General features: G+C 38.4%; 1 long non-coding RNA gene across 2 annotated transcripts; it reads right to left on the bottom strand.

Moving 5' to 3' along the window:
- Positions 1-3,518: 3,518 nt before the first annotated feature.
- On the bottom strand, positions 3,519-5,839 carry LOC115587563 (uncharacterized). Of its 2 annotated transcripts, XR_003985078.1 has the most exons (7): positions 5,644-5,839; positions 4,805-4,873; positions 4,628-4,720; positions 4,432-4,527; positions 4,104-4,283; positions 3,856-3,944; positions 3,519-3,731 (listed from the first exon to the last, which is right to left on the bottom strand). It is a non-coding gene; the product is annotated as an uncharacterized LOC115587563 (long non-coding RNA). The 2 variants fall into 2 exon arrangements; XR_003985079.1 differs by lacking the exon at positions 4,432-4,527 and having other exon boundaries at positions 4,586-4,720.
- Between the last annotated feature and the right edge of the window lie 12,504 nt (positions 5,840-18,343).

The following is an 18,343-nucleotide window of genomic DNA, read 5'->3' as shown; positions in this document are numbered from 1 at the left end:
GAGCCACTGTGATGTCACCCATTGGTCTCTGAAGTTGCCATTGCTGTCAGTGCCTGATTTCACCTTTCCACCTTGGAACTCCTGCCCAATTCCAAAATTGAGGAAGAGGTGAAGCATGGGTGGAGCTGAGAGGAGCTTAATAAAGCCAGGAGAATGTAAGACTGCGGTGTTCGCAAAGTAACAGAAGTGCGTTTTAAATTTGCTGGAGTTTGATCACAGGCTCCAGTGAGTTTGAACTTGGGTTTACTCAGCTTAAACAGCCAGAATACCTTAATGTACATTTGTTCTAAGCTAGAAAGCAACAGCGGGCGACAGAAGTGTTTGTGTTTTAGTTTAACCTCTGTCTTTTCTTTTTCTCCATCTCCTCTCTGTAGAGTCCCTCCATTCACGGCCAACTAAGAGAGAAGTACAGGACATTTGCTGCTCCATACTCACTTCTGTTGCCACGCTGGAGCAGAGATGGTGGACCCAGATGCATGAGGCAGCAGGCAGGAAGGGCAATGGATGAAGTTTTAATAAGGATCATAAGGAACGGGCAAACACAAAGGAACACCGGGGGAAAACAACAGAAGAAAAAGAGAAAACACAACTGCAGGATCAGGGTAACTCAACCGATGACTCGACAAAGAAGAAACTAAAAACTGGACTTGAATGTAAACCAAACTAACGAGGGGACGAGGTTGTGGTGGAGTGAGGCAGAAAAACACAGGTGAGGGTAATGACAAAATAGAACCCCCGCCAGGAACGGGGACGGAGCTGATAGCCTGGAAAAACACTAGGAACAGGGGAGGGATAATGAGACAGGTGTGAAGGAACGGCAGACTGGGTTAGGGTAGGAACACTAGAGGGAAACAGGGAAAGAAGAAGAAACACAACAAAACTCAGAAAACACACGAATGACAGGAATATAAGAAGACAGAATCGACAGGGGTGTGACAGTTGTAGAGGTCGAGAAGTGAGAGTGAAGATAAATCCACGTTTTAATCATAAATTCTGTGCTGTGCTTCAGCATTAAGATATTTTAAACGTGACCTTGAAAAATCTGTGATCGACAGTAACAAGGTGATATATTTCTTTTCTTTTTTTTTTTTTAATTACACAAAAGTTACTCTCATGGCAAGGGCCTTTTAGGGGCATTTTAGCTTCCTATGATGCAGACGTGTGAAAAAACCAGAACACCGATATTGAAACCTGATGATCTGAAGGCACACTCTGAGGTGTTTTGGCCATTTGCAAATGGAGTGGAGTAAATCTTGCAAAAGTGATGCAGTCGGTGGACTCTTTGTCTCGGCCCGTTGAGGTTTGAATCCATTGATCTTCCCTAATGAGGCCAGGATTAATATGCTTGGTCATTATTGTCACATTCACATTCACTTGTTTCTACTTATTGGAGCTGAATCAACTTGCATAGTCTTCCCAGGGCATTTTTAGTGCAATGATATATGGCGGTTAATGTGCAGTTAAAAATGACAGCATGCGTGTAAATAATATCTCGGAGAGCCCCCACAAATATCGTCAATTTGGGTGGGTATACACAGTCCACTTAGGGAGAGCCATTACACTGACAGTGATCAATGTCTTCATTAGCGGCCCTGAATGACTTCCATATATGTGGAGTTTTCAGACTGTGCTGATCTGTCCGCCAAGCTGTCTATTAGAGATGTCAGGCCATAAAGCAAAGTCATTTCTCCATAACTCCCCACAGACACCCAGGAGAAATTAAGAGACTGTATCTGAATGTTTTATGGGAAGGGCAGCTGTGTTTGTGCCGGTGAGGAAAAGGCCAGCGTGCAAGTAAATACTGGACTCAGTACAAAACAGTTTTCAGGTTAGAAATTGTAAATGCTCACATCACTGGGAGGGGGTTATTTATGGGGTGCCGAATGTAAAAATTCAATCACACTTTTGTGGCTGATATATTTAGAATATTTAGCTCACTTTTCTCACATTTAGCTCACTTTTCTCACATTTAGCTCATTTTCCTGACATTTGAGGTACAAATTAAATGGTAAATCTAAATGCTAAATCTAAATGTTAAATCTAAATCTAAATGCTGAATCTAAATCTAAATGTTAAATCTAAATCTAAATGCTAAATCTAAATCTAAATGTTAAATCTAAATCTAAATGTTAAATCTAAATCTAAATGCTAAATCTAAATCTAAATGTTAAATCTAAATCTAAATGCTAAATCTAAATCTAAATCTAAATGCTTAATCTAAATTCTAAATCTAAATCTAAATGTTAAATCTAAATCTAAATGTTAAATCTAAATCTAAATCTAAATGCTTAATCTAAATGCTAAATCTAAATCTAAATGTTAAAAGTTAAATCTAAATGTTAAATCTAAATCTAAATGCTAAATCTAAATCTAAATGTTAAATCTAAATCTAAATGTTAAATGTTAAATCTAAATATTAAATCTAAATCTAAATGCTAAATCTAAATCTAAATGTTAAATCTAAATCTAAATGTTAAATGTTAAATCTAAATGTTAAATCTAAATCTAAATGTTAAATCTAAATCTAAATGTTTAGAAAATATGCAAATAGCCCACGCCTGTCAGCGTGCACAGACCCGCCCACACCTCTGACGGACCGACGTGCTGTGGATGCGGAGGCAAAGAGAAGAAGGACCGAACATGGCCGGCTCGCTCCAATTAGGAGATACTGAGCGGGCAGTTATGGCAGGTGTGCCTGTTGCACTCCAAGGTGCACTTCCGCCGGTACCGTCCACACCGTTAACGGTAAGTTACGTAGTTAAAAGTTGAACTTTTCGCTGTATTCTGGGAGAAGCTATTGTTAGCTAACCGACCTAGCAAGCTAACATTTGCCAGTGTGACGAGAAGGGTCTAGCTGCAGCCGCAGCCAAGCCAGAGCCGCTACAAACCACGCCCATTACAAACCACGCCCCCTACAAAACACGCCCATACAACACTACGGTGGCTGTGGAGGTCCAGAGCACTTAGAAAGCAAACACAAAGGAAACAAAGCAATAACCAGATCATTTTTAACAACTTTAACGGTTGATTCACAACATTAAATGCTTTTCAATGCAAACAATGTGCTTGAAACAATAAATATATACAAAAATAGAAAGTTAAGTAATAAAAAAAATAAAAGATTAGGATAAAAGATTAATCTGATAAAAGATTATATAGGACTGCTAAATCTGGTGCATGCATCTTTTCATTTTTTATATAAGTGACTAATGTATGTGCACAAGGTTATTTTAAACTCAATAAAATAAAATATTTACAATAATAATAATAATTAGTAGTAGTCATTTCGATTAAAATAGGTTGTTTCTACCAGCCGTTTTTCTAAGAGCCACACTGTCACAGAGCTTGGCCTACTACATCAGATGCCATAATTATCACTCTAAGGTGATGATTTCTTATGGGTTAACAGAAAAGACTGCTGGCCCTTTGACACAAATAAAATGTATTTATGTATTTATAAATATGACCATACACAGCTCTTTAAAATATGTACCTCAAAACACAAAAGTTGAGACAAATGAATTAGCCAGCAACAACCTTTATTGGCAATAAAATAAAACATTATCATTTCACAGACTATTTTTTAATTCATCCTACACACATACTAAAGCGTCTTCAAAAACTCCTCAGAGTCCAGAGCTCTTCTGAGTTTTTCAGCATATTTTTCTAGTTGCTGTAGAGCCTCCTTGCTCATGTTGTTTGTCATGTAATGAGCCAACAGCCGTTTTTCACTGATGAGACAAAATGGAAGAAAATAGCGATTAGTAAAAGGAAATTCACACAGAAAGGCTGTCATAAACAATGTAAAAAACAATACTTATAGGTATTAGCACTCTCCTTATGTATGTAACATACCTCAAGTCATACTGCAGTCCACATTTATACACTTCTGTGGCTCTGTCAATGGAAAATGCATGGACAGCTGAAAGGGCGTGGACTGTTGCCTGTGTCATGAGGTGAACAAAAGGACATCTTTCATTTAGACATTTAAGTTGTCTGTCATGTTGCAGTTAACAAGATATTAGTCATAAGTTAAAGACTGACAATAATAACAATCATACAAAATATGTTAATATAATAAATAAAAAAGTTTCATAATTTACCTCTGGCAGAAGCACATCCATAACAAATGCCACGTGATTGTGACACCTGGTTGTCTGTGCTTCAACCAGGCTTGTGAAGAAGCCCAGCACTCTGTCCAGCTGCTCATCCTCCACAAAGAAAATGATCACCCTGCCCTTTGATGTTGCCCAGGAGGATGCAACTTTTTATGTGATGACTGCCTGTAAATATATATATTTCTTAGGAGAATGCTCAAATAAATGTACGAACACTAGGCTAACAGAAAATGTTACACTTAAATCATTCATTTAACATGTTTTGACCAAAATGAGTTACACTATGTGACTTAAATTCCATTTTCAAACTCACTTCAAGATGTTGCAGCAGACCGTTATCCTGAGTGATGAACGTTACATGAAGGTCACTAGTGACTCTTCTATGGTGTTCAGCTTGCTGAGCCCTTTCCTAAAATTTTATCAAACAGCATTCGGATGTTAAATGTAATTATTCTGGTTAAGTATACCAAATAAGATTTGTTGTTTGTTGATCCTTTGCATGTCCTTACCACAAGCCTGTGGAAAGATGCGTCTTCACTCAGGATCCCAACGTCTCTGGTTGTGGTGACCACATCATGTTAGTCCATGCTGTCATTATAGTCCTTAATCAAGACACACAAAGTCATGGCTTAGTGCACCGCTGTAAACACTGGATATGTTGTTCTCTTGGGTTAATCTTCAGTCACATTAACATGCTCTCTGGGTGGAAAGCTGTAAGGCCTCTTACTGTACATGTGGTCGGTGTCCTGTGGACTCTGCAGAAAGCAAACCATAACTGTGTCAGTTTGTTTTATGGGGATCCAGGTAGGACGCATAGGATTGACATTTGCACTTAAAATTATCGCACCCACATTGCAAATTAGGTTTATTGACAAAATGTACAAACTTTCTGCTTTTTAAAATAAACAAATCAAACATGAACAATTTAAATGGATTCAAGAATACATCTGTCATTTTTGCAATAAATGTATTTGTATGTCACTTTCTGACATGCACTTAAACGTCACCGTTAACAAATCTCTAGCCAGTACAGTTATTTGAAGTGATATAAAACATGACCCTATTTTTTTATGTTTTTGTGTGTCAAAATAACACATTGATATGTTGAGTTAAATTACAATATTCTGCGTCTACGTGCCGTGTTCCCTCAATACTTCTGTTATCATCCCCTCAGTCATTAATCTGATTTTCATAACATAAAAGACGACACAAAATGGGTTTGCTTACGCACACTTTCAGTGTATCGGTTTGACGAAATGTGTTTTTTTTACAAATAGAGTCGGGTGTCTTTGAAAAACAGTCAATAATGCTCTTTCTGCCTGGCAAAAGACGTCTCAAACATTAAATTAAACGTCAACATCTTCCCAAAATGTAAACGACCTAACCTGAACCGGCATCTCCATCTTGTCTGCCTACAGGCGCTGCTGACAACTGCAGTTGGCGAACGTACGGTTAAAATGACATTAAGTGTTCAATGTTTACACCTCCTAACCGGGAACTTAAAAATAATATAAATGCGTCTCACCTGAACTGGCATTGCCGTCTTGTCTTGGCTGCATTTGCCTTCTTCTTCTTCTTCTTTGACTGCTTGCATTTGCTGCTGTGAGTTTAATCGTCCTTCCCGGCCACCGTAGCAACACGTGGGCGTAGTTTGTAGGGGCGTGGTTTGTATGGGGCGTGGTTTGTAGTGGCTTCGGGGGTCGCAGTGGCTGCAGTTGGGTATTATTGAGTGTGACTTGGGTGCCAGCTAAGGTTTTGTGATTCACTGAAAGTTACTTTCGACTGTTATTTAGGGGCCGTCCACATGGGTGAAAACGATGTTTTTTTTCTCCGTCTTCCTCGTCATCGTTTTAAGAATATTTGCGTCCACACGTCTTCACTGAAAACGACTGAAAATGCTGTAGTTCATATTCCAGGCCAATAGGTGGCGCGTGACATTCACCAAAAACGGAGAAGAAGACACGGAGCATGCGCATCAAGCTTGCGCGCTGTAAACAGACAGTAGACGGAGAATCCGAACACAACAAGAAGAAGATTAAAATGGCTAGTGCAAGGAAACCAGAATCGTTTGTGTGGACCGTTAATGAGGTCAAACTGCTGCTACGGCTCACACTCAACTACAAGGAGAGTAAGTTGCAGGAAAGGCTCAATATCTTCTGCAGCACGAACACGAGCATGCAGGCCGCCATTGTTGTTGTTGTTATGGAACGTCGCGGGGTGGGGCGATGGCGTCATTGTTTTGGAAAGTATGCGGATTCGCCGTCCACATGAAAACGGGAGGGCTGCGTTTTCGGATTTCTCCACCCTGAGACCCGTTTTTAAAAAAGTGCATTTTCAGGCGCTGCGTTTTCAGGATCCGTATGGACGGTCGGCCAAAAACGATGCAATACATGTGTGTTTTCGCAAAACGGCGTTGTCGTCTGGACGGGTCCTAGAGTTACCCATAACTTAGTGATTACAGGTAAGAAAGCTGACTGTGCCTCATGAAGCATAAGCTGTGGTAGCTAAATAATGTTATGTAGCTAACTTTCCCAGATTGCTAACGTTAGCGCTATTGCTTGTTACATTAACCGAAGGACCAGGAGTTTTGCCGCCATGAAGGACATTTAATAAAAAGAAAAATACTTAAAACTCTTCTCCAAGGCAGAACCAATATGAACTGAAAGCTGTTTTTAAAGCAATCAAAGAATCTATGCTTTCCAAGGATGTGTCCTGTTAGTATGTGTGTGGTGTACACCGGACTCTATGGTCATTAAACACTTTAACATGGATTTTTAACAGGTTGACATGTTGGCTCTTGTTTCAGGTCTCCACACCCCAGGTTAACCCACAGGCCCCTACAGCTGTGTCCTCAGGCACTGCCACCTTTGCTACCACTATGACATCACTGAGATCAGTAAGTAAAGTTGTGATATAGCATTACAACCTTTTGTTACCTAAGTTAACTGAGAAACATTAGTTCATGACAGAAAACGCATCCAGGGATTCAGGGGTTCCAGGCCCCTTGGCTTATAGAGAGGCAGCAATACACAGGATTTACATTTTTGAGAAAATATTTTCAAAATATTATCAAACAATAATTTGGTGGACCCCCAAGGGATCATGGACCCCCAGTTAAAGACCTCTGCTTTAATTCACACCTTACCCTGCTTCTTCTTTCTTTTGTCAGTGAAGCCCTCAGACCCCTAGTATTACTCAAACTTATTTGTTTTTAATAAATGTACTATGTCAAACTGTGAAAATGTTTTTTAAATACTGTTTAATATTAAAATAATTATGTATATTCAAATCTAAAGGTCTTATAACCCTACGCTTGTAGAGTAAGTTTTAAGAGAAGTGGTCCAGCTGCCAGAAGTTTGCATCCTGAGAAACACGTGGGGCAAAACTTGCATGGTCGGAATTGATGAGTGTGCCCTTGAGCAAGACATTTAACCCCAAATTGCTCCCTCCATTTCAAAAGATTTATTTTATTTCAATTTGTAGGTAAATCTGTGTTAGATACTGAGACCCTAGGTATGTAGGAAAGAAGCCCATGCATTTAAGGGTAAAGCTTTTGATGGAGTTTTTGTTGATGTCTTCACAGGTTCTGCCACTCCTGAAAGAAAATCCCTGCTTTAGGGTCCTTCTTGAGAAGCCTGAAGAACCCAGTGATATTACAGCAGCTGTTGTGGCTGCCCCCCTGAAACCCAACTAATCTGTTCTGGGAAGCAACAGAAGACCAAGAGAGGAGTTAATGGTGGTTAAGTTCAGAGAGTTTCTCCAATGTGTACAAGGTAAATGTATGCTTTTCCCTGATAAACCTGCTTAATTATGAAAAAAAAAAAACTCCATGTCTTGACAGAGTAAAACACACAAAGGATTTCCTGATGCACAACCCTCATGAATCCAGAAATCACTCCATATCAGTCCTGTAACACTTTCTATACAGGTCAGATGCTACATTCTCCTTACAAAGCCATTAGAGTATGTAGTAGAGAATATTGCTGTCTGTCAGTGTAAAACTTGTGCACTACCCTGCTGCAGTTGTGCTATAATGTGCAAGCGTTAAGCCTTTTCTCTACATTGTCCGACCCATGTTGAAGACTGAATCATTTCACTGTCTATAATCTGTGATAATTTGGTTGTGTACATATTTGTCTTTATTTTGTGTTTTGTATCTTTTTCACCCTTATAGAGAAAGAAGTTGGTGAACATCTTCATTCCAGGACCCTTACTGAGGAAGAGCAGGCGTTTATCCTGACATTGAATCCTGCATATCTAGACATGCACAGACACAATAAAGCCAGTAAACCAATGGGTGGTTTTGCTGATTTATTTTCTGTATACATTTCAGCTTTACTTATTGTTGGTTAAAACATTTCAGGCTAATGTTGAAACTGTTTAGTCTTTCTACCAATCTGCTCAAAAAGTATTTACAGTACAGCATTGTTAAATGTACACCACTACTGATTGACATGTTAATGTTACATTCTTTACTTAAGTACCTTCATTATTATTGGCTCAAGAGTTGTTTGTCTAGTGTGAAAAGCTGAAGTGGGGTTCTGTTTACTTGAGATGTGATTGAATGATTGTTAAATGCAGCTTTAAACTCATCTAATGTGCAATTGATCCTTAGAATGTACACAAAATGAAGACAAAATAATTCCCATTCATTGTCTACATCCAAGGCCTCCATTGACTCCAGTTCATAGAAAATATCAAGCATCCAATTCCTAATCAGAAATGGAACTGAATTTTGTGTGCCTTATGTTGTATTCCCACATCAGCTTGTATAAAGTGGGTCCGGTGATCCACAGGACTGAAGCCACTTCAGAAAGCGTTGTTCCCAGCAGCAGCAAACCCTCAATGTCCTCTTTGGAAAGTACTGTATGCCCATCCTACAAAACAGGAAAAAACACATCATGAATTGCACTGAACTAATCAACCTGTTATCATTTCCTACGTGCAGCCATGTTGACTGCATAGTCAAATCCCTTGGCATCACTATACACAGGGCTGGGTAGTAAATAATTTCATGTTATTGGGATTATTATAATCAAATTACAAAAAAAAAGCACCTATAATCAGCCCAAATTGGATTTGAAAAATGTGTAATTAGATAATAGTTACATTGTCATTGATTACTTGTTACATTTTTGATTTCTCCATTATTTTATCTTTAATGCAGAAAAGGAGAACAACTCTTAAAGTCATAATTTGCATATTTGGTTGTAGGTAATCCAAAGGTTTTAGGTTATTGACAAGAACTTTTTACACAGGTCATCAGGGATATATTTTTATAGTAACCTTCTAACCCTGACCATTCATTGAGACCTTAAGAACTAACCTGGGACAAGCTGGAATGACAAGGGAGGTCTAATATGCAATTATAGTTAAGTCACACAACCAACATGATGTATATAATGGAAGATGTATCAAGATGAACTATAGCAGAACAATAACTAGCTCTAAAATATGCCTTCTGAATTAGCTGATAAACTGGATGCGTTTTCTGTCATGAACTAATGTTTCCTGTGTATTGCTGCCTCTCTATAAGCCAAGGGGCCTGGAACCCCTGAATCCCTGGATGCGTTTTCTGTCATGAACTAATGTTTCTCAGTTAACTTAGGTAACAAAAGGTTGTAATGCTATATCACAACTTTACTTACTGATCTCAGTGATGTCATAGTGGTAGCAAAGGTGGCAGTGCCTGAGGACACAGCTGTAGGGGCCTGTGGGTTAACCTGGGGTGTGGAGACCTGAAACAAGAGCCAACATGTCAACCTGTTAAAAATCCATGTTAAAGTGTTTAATGACCATAGAGTCCGGTGTACACCACACACATACTAACAGGACACATCCTTGGAAAGCATAGATTCTTTGATTGCTTTAAAAACAGCTTTCAGTTCATATTGGTTCTGCCTTGGAGAAGAGTTTTAAGTATTTTTCTTTTTATTAAATGTCCTTCATGGCGGCAAAACTCCTGGTCCTTCGGTTAACGTTAATGTAACAAGCAATAGCGCTAACGTTAGCAATCTGGGAAAGTTAGCTACATAACATTATTTAGCTACCACAGCTTATGCTTCATGAGGCACAGTCAGCTTTCTTACCTGTAATTACTAAGTTATGGGTAACTCTAAATAACAGTCGAAAGTAACTTTTAGTGAATCACAAAACCTTAGCTGGCACCCAAGTCACTCTGGCAATTGTTAGCTTGCTAGGTCGGTTAGCTAACAATAGCTTCCCCCAGAATACAGCGAAAAGTTCAACTTTTAACTACGTAACTTACCGTTAACGGTGTGGACGGTACCGGCGGAAGTGCACCTTGGAGTGCAACAGGCACACCTGCCATAACTGCCCGCTCAGTATCTCCTAATTGGAGCGAGCCGGCCATGTTCGGTCCTTCTTCTCTTTGCCTCCGCATCCACAGCACGTCGGTCCGTCAGAGGTGTGGGCGGGTCTGTGCACGCTGACAGGCGTGGGCTATTTGCATATTTTCTAAACATTTAGATTTAGATTTAACATTTAGATTTAGATTTAACATTTAGATTTAACATTTAACATTTAGATTTAGATTTAACATTTAGATTTAGATTTAATATTTAGATTTAACATTTAACATTTAGATTTAGATTTAACATTTAGATTTAGCATTTAGATTTAGATTTAACATTTAGATTTAGATTTCGCATTTAGATTAAGCATTTAGATTTAGATTTAGATTTAACATTTAGATTTAGATTTAACATTTAGATTTAGATTTAGAATTTAGATTAAGCATTTAGATTTAGATTTAGATTTAGCATTTAGATTTAGATTTAACATTTAGATTTAGATTTAGCATTTAGATTTAGATTTAACATTTATATTTAGCATTTAGATTTACCATTTAATTTGTACCTCAAATGTCAGGAAAATGAGCTAAATGTGAGAAAAGTGAGCTAAATGTGAGAAAAGTGAGCTAAATATTCTAAATATATCAGCCACAAAAGTGTGATTGAATTTTTACATTCGGCACCCCATAGTTATTAAGATGATTGGAAAGTTTTCACTTTTATCACCACCAAACATCGAATTGTGTAAATAAGGACCACCGTTATTTAATTTGGGCAAAGGATCTAGTAGGGTGGCTGCTTACATCAGTTACATGGGAATGGAATTAAAGATGTGATATGTAAGCTTTTCAGTTTAAAAGATTCAAAAATTACCTCAAATTGTCAACACGGTGTCAAAGAGGTATCTAGCATGCTAACCAGCTAGCCCGTTGCCACTTTTTACCGTAAGAGGTGAATAACACCAATACTCCCCCAGTGCTCCAAGTCTTCCAATTAGAGTCAGCTAATACGACTAATAGCTGCTTGATTAACTGAGCCTACTAGATAAAGGCAGCAACAATTAGCAGCAGTTAGCGGTTATTCTAGTGAAATGTTGTCCCCCACCCCCCCCCCCCCCCCCCCCATTTGCTTGCAGTATTAATTGACAAGTTGCCAGTTGTAAGGTATTGTACTTGCAGATGTTATATCAGAATGTCACATTTCTAGTTTTGTGTACTCCTGACTACCGCCAAAGGGGTTTAATATGCCAGACATAAAAGAGGATATATAGGTGATAAGCTGCAGTTCTACCTCTTTGTGGTGCTAAATTGGGAAAACAAACAAACAACAAAAAAAAAAACTGATTGTTTAGCCTGATACACTGTAGTGCAGGTGGCAAATGCAAACAGATTGAGTTATTTGTTATTTGCTTCATTAGAAGCTGAGGATGAGGAGGAGCAGATGCTAACCTCTCACCAACACACCTATTTGAATATGCAGGACTTAACTTCTGCAATCACAAATTAACTGCTACACACTTGTTGTGAAACGAGTCATGTCCAGTTAAACATTATTAATTTGATCCTGTTGAGATGACGGATTGGAAATCATCAAGGCTGTTTTTAATGTAATTTATTGTTTCAGTGAAGACAGACTTGGCCGCGAGCATATTTCAACTCCGCTTGAGGATGGCATTGTGACAGCATTGCTTCTCTTGGTGTTGCTATAGTGGTAAATGTGGTAACTCCACTTCTGCTTAAAGTGAAATTGGACTACAGCAGGGTTGTTTATCAAAAACATCTTGTCATATAGCTCTGACTAATAGGACTCATCAGGTGGACTATGGTGCATTTAAATCAGTTTCTAGGTAAAAAAAAAAAAAAAAATGTTCTGGTGAAATTGAACAGTGAAATTTGTTGTCAGGTATCAAACTCGTGCTTTTACATTTGTTCATTTGATTTATCCTACTATTAAATCCCTGTGGGAGAGAGGAAGAGCGAAAGCACAGGAAGGCAGATGACAGATCTATAGCACATCCAGGTTTCAAGGGTAATCATATTTTCTTAAGTTTTACAGCGCCAAGGACTATTTTATCACACCATAACCTTTTTTATTGCTCTCTTTATAGTGCTGTCATATCTCACCTTTTGAAAACTACGTTGTGCCTACACTGCTAGCAACGAAAGAGGTGTCTGCGTTCCTTTTATTAAGCCCAAGTTCTCTGTATTTTGCATGCAGTTTGCTGTAATGAATTCGCTTTATTTTGAATTTCATATTTAAGAGTTGATGAATTTTTTATGACGTCTGGCGAAGAGGTTCTGTCTGTCAAATCTAACATCTCAAACACCATTTGGAGAAAGCCTAATTGCAGGGATATCTCATGAGGTGCATGTTTTCCAAACTGTACAAGAGTGATGCTTCCACAGTACAGTCTCATAATACTGAAAACTGAGCTTCGAAACATATTTGACAAATATGATAATACAGTAAGTGTTATGACACATCCACCATGACACCTGCTTGCCAGTTCCCAGTGTCCACAATACAAAGACCCTGCTGTAGTAACCAGCCTCTGCAGGATTGTTGTGTTGAACACACGGCATCAAGCCCATTTCTGCTGCATTTTTGTTGCTTGCTCTAACAGCTCTTTTCTTGTCCAGGATCACCAGCCTGCCAGCCCAGCCAGGCTCTCTACGCAACCTCCACCTGGAAAGCCAACCACGGCATCCACCTCGAACTCCCATTTCTTCCTCATAAACCAAACTCCAGCCAGCCAGGCATCTAGTTTACCCGACTCCAACACCGCTTGTGAAAATAAAGACCTAACCTGTTTCTCTGGAGTGTCAGCTGTTGAGTTCAACCTTGACTTCTGACAGTGAGGTTCTGTTTTTTTTTTACAACGCAATGCTGATTTCAGCTATGGTTGTATGGGCGGAGGACAAATTCAAGAGAAAAAAAAAAAAATGAATTATTGAAGAAACATGATAAATTAAATCAGACTTAGATGTATTACCTGGTAGGTTTTAACACACAAGGAATTTGCGTAGGCATTTCAGTGCATAACACTAAGCATAGTAGGAGAAAAAATCAACGTGTGACAGATGCACAAACCAATTAAAGTCCACAGGATCGCATCAAAATCAGATTTCTTAACTTTCCGTGATGACATTGAGACATTTTCATGCAGAAAAAAAGTCATCCAAAGTTCATCATCAGCTATAAAGGCCGCAAGAGGGAAGGGCTTAGCTCTGCTTGAATCACCATCTGTATTAATAAGAGATCACCAGGTCACCGAGAGCCAAAATCCTCTCCAATTCAAATTCAACAAGGTCAGTTTCTGCATCATGATTCATTTATAACCTTGTAGATAAAATGTCAAATTTATGAATTAAGTATTTCTACCAGTTCACTTCAGTGGCCACATTTCATAAGAAATGACAGAAAAAGATCCGAATCAGACTTCACATTAAAAAGAAAATAGTTTTGGCTCAGTAATCTGGAACTGTTTGAATTACTCAAGACAAACTTTTTTTTCTGCCATGTATGACCTTAAGTTAAATTCCTAGCATTTTGGTAACACCATTACTACAAATGTTGTTTTTTTGTCCACCTTGGATAAATGCAGTGCAAAAAATGCACCGATTTTTATGGGATCAGGCTCAATTTTCAGATGGAGCCTGGTACCTGCTGTTAGAAGTTGAAGCCATTGGCATGATAATGCTCAAACTGCCAATCATTTTTTATAATCCAGACAGAATGTCAGAACTTGTTTTTCCCTCAACAATAGTGCTCATTCTTGTTGAATACCAAGAGATGTTCAGACAGGAGGTAGTTGGCTGACTGTATTGAGCACAACGCAGGGATGTCCTGTCCAGGGCCCCGAACCTTTTATATGGGGTGTGGTGTGGAGTCACTCACACAATTATGGCCAAATGGTTTGTTTTGCACAAAAGAACATACATTTTGGGAAATAGTTGGCTCGGAGTAAAACCACCTTTCACCCACTGCTGCATCACTGCAGAGATGCCTCTGGCTTAGCTGATTGTTTTTGTGATTGCAACTGGCAGTGTTTGCAGGAGAGAGAGGGTGATCTCGCCAGGTTAGTTCAGAGTGATATGTTATGTTCATTAGAATCATGTCTGATGATGCCCAATCAGGTCTCTTACTAATTATCATTCCCTAACCCTAACCCTGACCCTATAATTGGTTAATGGTCATTTGGTTAACATTTCATAATAAGGTACACGTGAAAGTGAGTGTGAGTGATGTCTCATTTTATTTTGAGTTACAGGAAAAGAGTAGCTTATAATTAAGTAACTGATTACTAATGAGTCTGTATTGGAAACTACTCAGGATGATGTTTCACTTGACTTGAAGGTATACAAAAATCCTAACTAATGATTGAGTAGGAATTGATGAGTGGACAAGTCATTTCTGATTAATTTCTCATTCACATTTTTGTGTACCCTTATTGTAAAGTGTTTTGATAAGTTCTGAAAAGAAAAATGCTACTTATCAGGATGATTCACCACATTAAAATGATAGCAAATACATTTCGACAAGAGAGAGACAAATCATTGTCGATCCATAGCTTCATGGTGCGAAAGCTTCAAAATGGGTCAAAATAAATTGCTCTCACAGGCGGTGCTTCCAGCGAATGGCCCCGGTGTGTCTGCACTATAGTGAGCATTCTCTTCCAGTGCACAGTACTTCATGCTAACTTCCAGTGTGTTTCAGGCCTGAAAGAGCAGACACAAAATGCCCCCCCGTTCTCAAAGGCAGCCAGAGTGACTGATAAAAGGCTTTTCTAGCTGTGAAGTGTGCCGGCCTTCGCATCAAAAACCCAGCCCTCCCAGAGGACTAGCTGCTGTTTTGAAGTGAGGCACAGCCTGTCTGTGGTGTCACATCTCATTTTCCATCAGTCACCGAGCCCAGGTCAATATTTTCAGCTGGACTTTCTAGAAAAAAAACTTTCTAGCAACTAACCCTCTCTTTTTTTATAATGGCTTCAGATTTTGTCTGTTTGATCTTTTAACAAGGGCTCCAAATTTTAATTAAGATAAATACTTATCATGCAGCACAGTTTTTATTCATACTCTAAAGGTTTGTTAAATAGGATAACGCACTTTTGCGAAGTCTTTATTTGAATGCAGATTATAACGTCAACTTTGGCTTTTTGACATCAGCATCTATTTTGAGGATCTGAACAATATCCTGATGCTCCACAAGGATTTTCTCAGTGCAATAGTGGCTAATGGATTGGCCTGACTAATAAATAGCATTATTGATCTACGTGTGTGAAAGCATGTTTAAGACCTTTCCACAAGATAAAATAGTCCTATCAGCCTCTGCCCAGATAGCATACGGATGTGGGCCACTTCAGGCAATGATCCGGCACCATAGGCATTCTTCTGGCCCAGACAAAGCAGATGTGAACCTAAACTGGCCCACATAGTTAATGCTACATTTGGCCCAAATATCACAAAACAAATATGGCCCATCTTCGGCAAATATGTGGCAGAGTAGGCAATGGTTATTCTGTAAGTGAACCAAGGCTGGTCCACATGTGGTTCAACACACGTGGCCTACCTTTGTTGAAACGTATTTGGGCCGGTTTTGGCCAAAATATGGCAAGTTGGTATCCACTGATCTGGATGTGAGCCTAAAGTGGCCCACATATAAGGTAGCACACGTGGCCCACCTCTGTTGAAACATATTTGAGCCAGTTTTGGCCGAAATATGGCAAGTTGGCATCGACTGATCTGGATGTGAGCCTAAAGTGGCCCACATATAAGGTAGCACACGTGGCCCACCTCTGTTGAAACATATTTGGGCCAGTTTTGGCCCAAATATGGCAAGTTGGCATCGACTGATCTGGATGTAAACCTAAAGTGGCCCACATATAAGGTAGCACACGTGGCCCACCTTTGTTGAAACATATTTGGGCCAGTTTTGGCCGAAATATGCCAAGTTGGCATCGACTGATCTGGATGTAAGCCTAAAGTGGCCCACATATAAGGTAGCACACGTGGCCCACCTTTGTTGAAACATATTTGGGCCGGTTTTGGCCGAAATATGGCAAGTTGGCATCGACTGATCTGGATGTAAGCCTAAAGTGGCCCACATATAAGGTAGCACACGTGGCCCAGCTACGTTAAAACATATTTGTGCCAGTTTTGGCCAAAATATGGCACAATCAACATTAGATGATCTGGACCTGAGCCTAAAGTGGCCCGCATATATGTTGCTATACTGATGTTAGGTAATGTCAGTATGTAAATATATAGGTGCCAGGAGCTGGCTATGGAGGTGGGTGAGAGGAGAATTTTAGCTAAGCCAATGTCTATCATGTACAACACCCTTCATCCCCATGTGCAGGACAAGCCGTCTGTTGCACCCATGATACAAGGAAAAACACCACTGTTCATAAAATATAGTACATCTGAGAGAAAAAAAGATATTACAACACAACAAGCGGATAGATAATTCTGGGAGTCGTTACAGAGTCTGATTAGTCGGACAAGTCTGACACTCTTTAATACCAGCAGGAATTAGCCAACATATAGTAGGCCTAGTCAAGTTTAACTTTTTTCTCTTAGTGCAATATATTTATATATTATCTCTCATATCTAAGAGTATAAATCATGTGCCTTGTTTGATGAATTTGTTGTTTGTTAATGAAACTTTCTCTGATATGGGATCAATGAAATCTTTTCTTGTCTGAGATGTTGAATCTTACAGGTCGTCATTGCAAAAGAGAACTAGTTCTCAGTTGACTCACCTGGATAAACGAAGGTTAAATAAATTAAATAATTCATAAAAAAATAAATGTAAAGTCTTACAATAACGTAATGACCAACAATGTCTTTCAGTGTTTTCTCTGATTTGAGTATATGCACTAAATGCACAACATGAATGCACATAAAAAAATAAGCCCCAGCTCATAAACAACTGTAAACCCGAACGTTCAAAGTAATTAAACATATTAAGAACTGTATACTCGAAGCTTTAGAAAAAGTTCTACTAACTTAATTATGTCAAGTTGGTTTAAAGTGTTTTTGGATTAAATGGAGCTATTTTGTGGATAAGTATGCATAACTTAAAAACATCACTTAAGCAAAACGTAATAGAATTAAGTAAAAACATGCTAAGAATGATAAAGTCCTGTTATTTATATTGTTTTAAATAGGGGTGATTTAAAAATAAACTTAATTTATATAGCACATGCTAAAACACAATAAAATCGATCATAACAAATAAATTGCAATCATAGCCTATTAAACCGTAACAATTTGATTGGGGCAAATGGTCTGAAATGCATTTGACATTAGTGGGAGACAAAAAATGTAATTTATGGAATTTTCTGTATTTTTATTGGCATCAGTTTGATGTAGCCTATATATTTTTTTATTTCTACTTAAGTGACAATGTTTTAATGTGGTAACCCTAAATCATACGCACTCCCGCATACACATATCATCGTTTATTCTTCTTGCCAATTTGGTCAAAATAAAACTTTTTGCCATATTCAATTCAACAAGCCATCAATGTGTTCTGTTCATACATACCATCTTCCTAATTGATATTTAACCTTTTGCACTGCACAGATATTATTTTACTTAACTTTGTATTTGCTTGCAAAAAAGAAAGATGATTGGTCTAAAGAGTCCAAAATTTAATTCAAGATTTGTCTTAAAAACTTGTTAAAAACTAAAAGTTTACTTGAGCTATTTTCAATCTATAGATGTTATATAAAACAAATTGTTTTGAGGAAAACATGTTGTCATTTTAAAGCAGTGATAGCTGTAGTCCGTGATAATATTTTGATAAGCTAATAGTAATTAACTTGTTATATTAAGTAGTAAGTGTAAGCAATTCTGTTAAAAGTTTTAGATGGTGGTCTAAACTTTGTCATCTTTTTCTTTGCCTTTT

The sequence above is a fragment of the Sparus aurata genome, chromosome 9 (assembly GCF_900880675.1).
Source record: "Sparus aurata chromosome 9, fSpaAur1.1, whole genome shotgun sequence".
Classification (NCBI taxonomy): Eukaryota; Metazoa; Chordata; class Actinopteri; order Spariformes; family Sparidae; genus Sparus; species Sparus aurata.
Note: the sequence above shows the minus strand (reverse complement) of the source record. Positions and strands in the feature narration are given on the sequence as shown.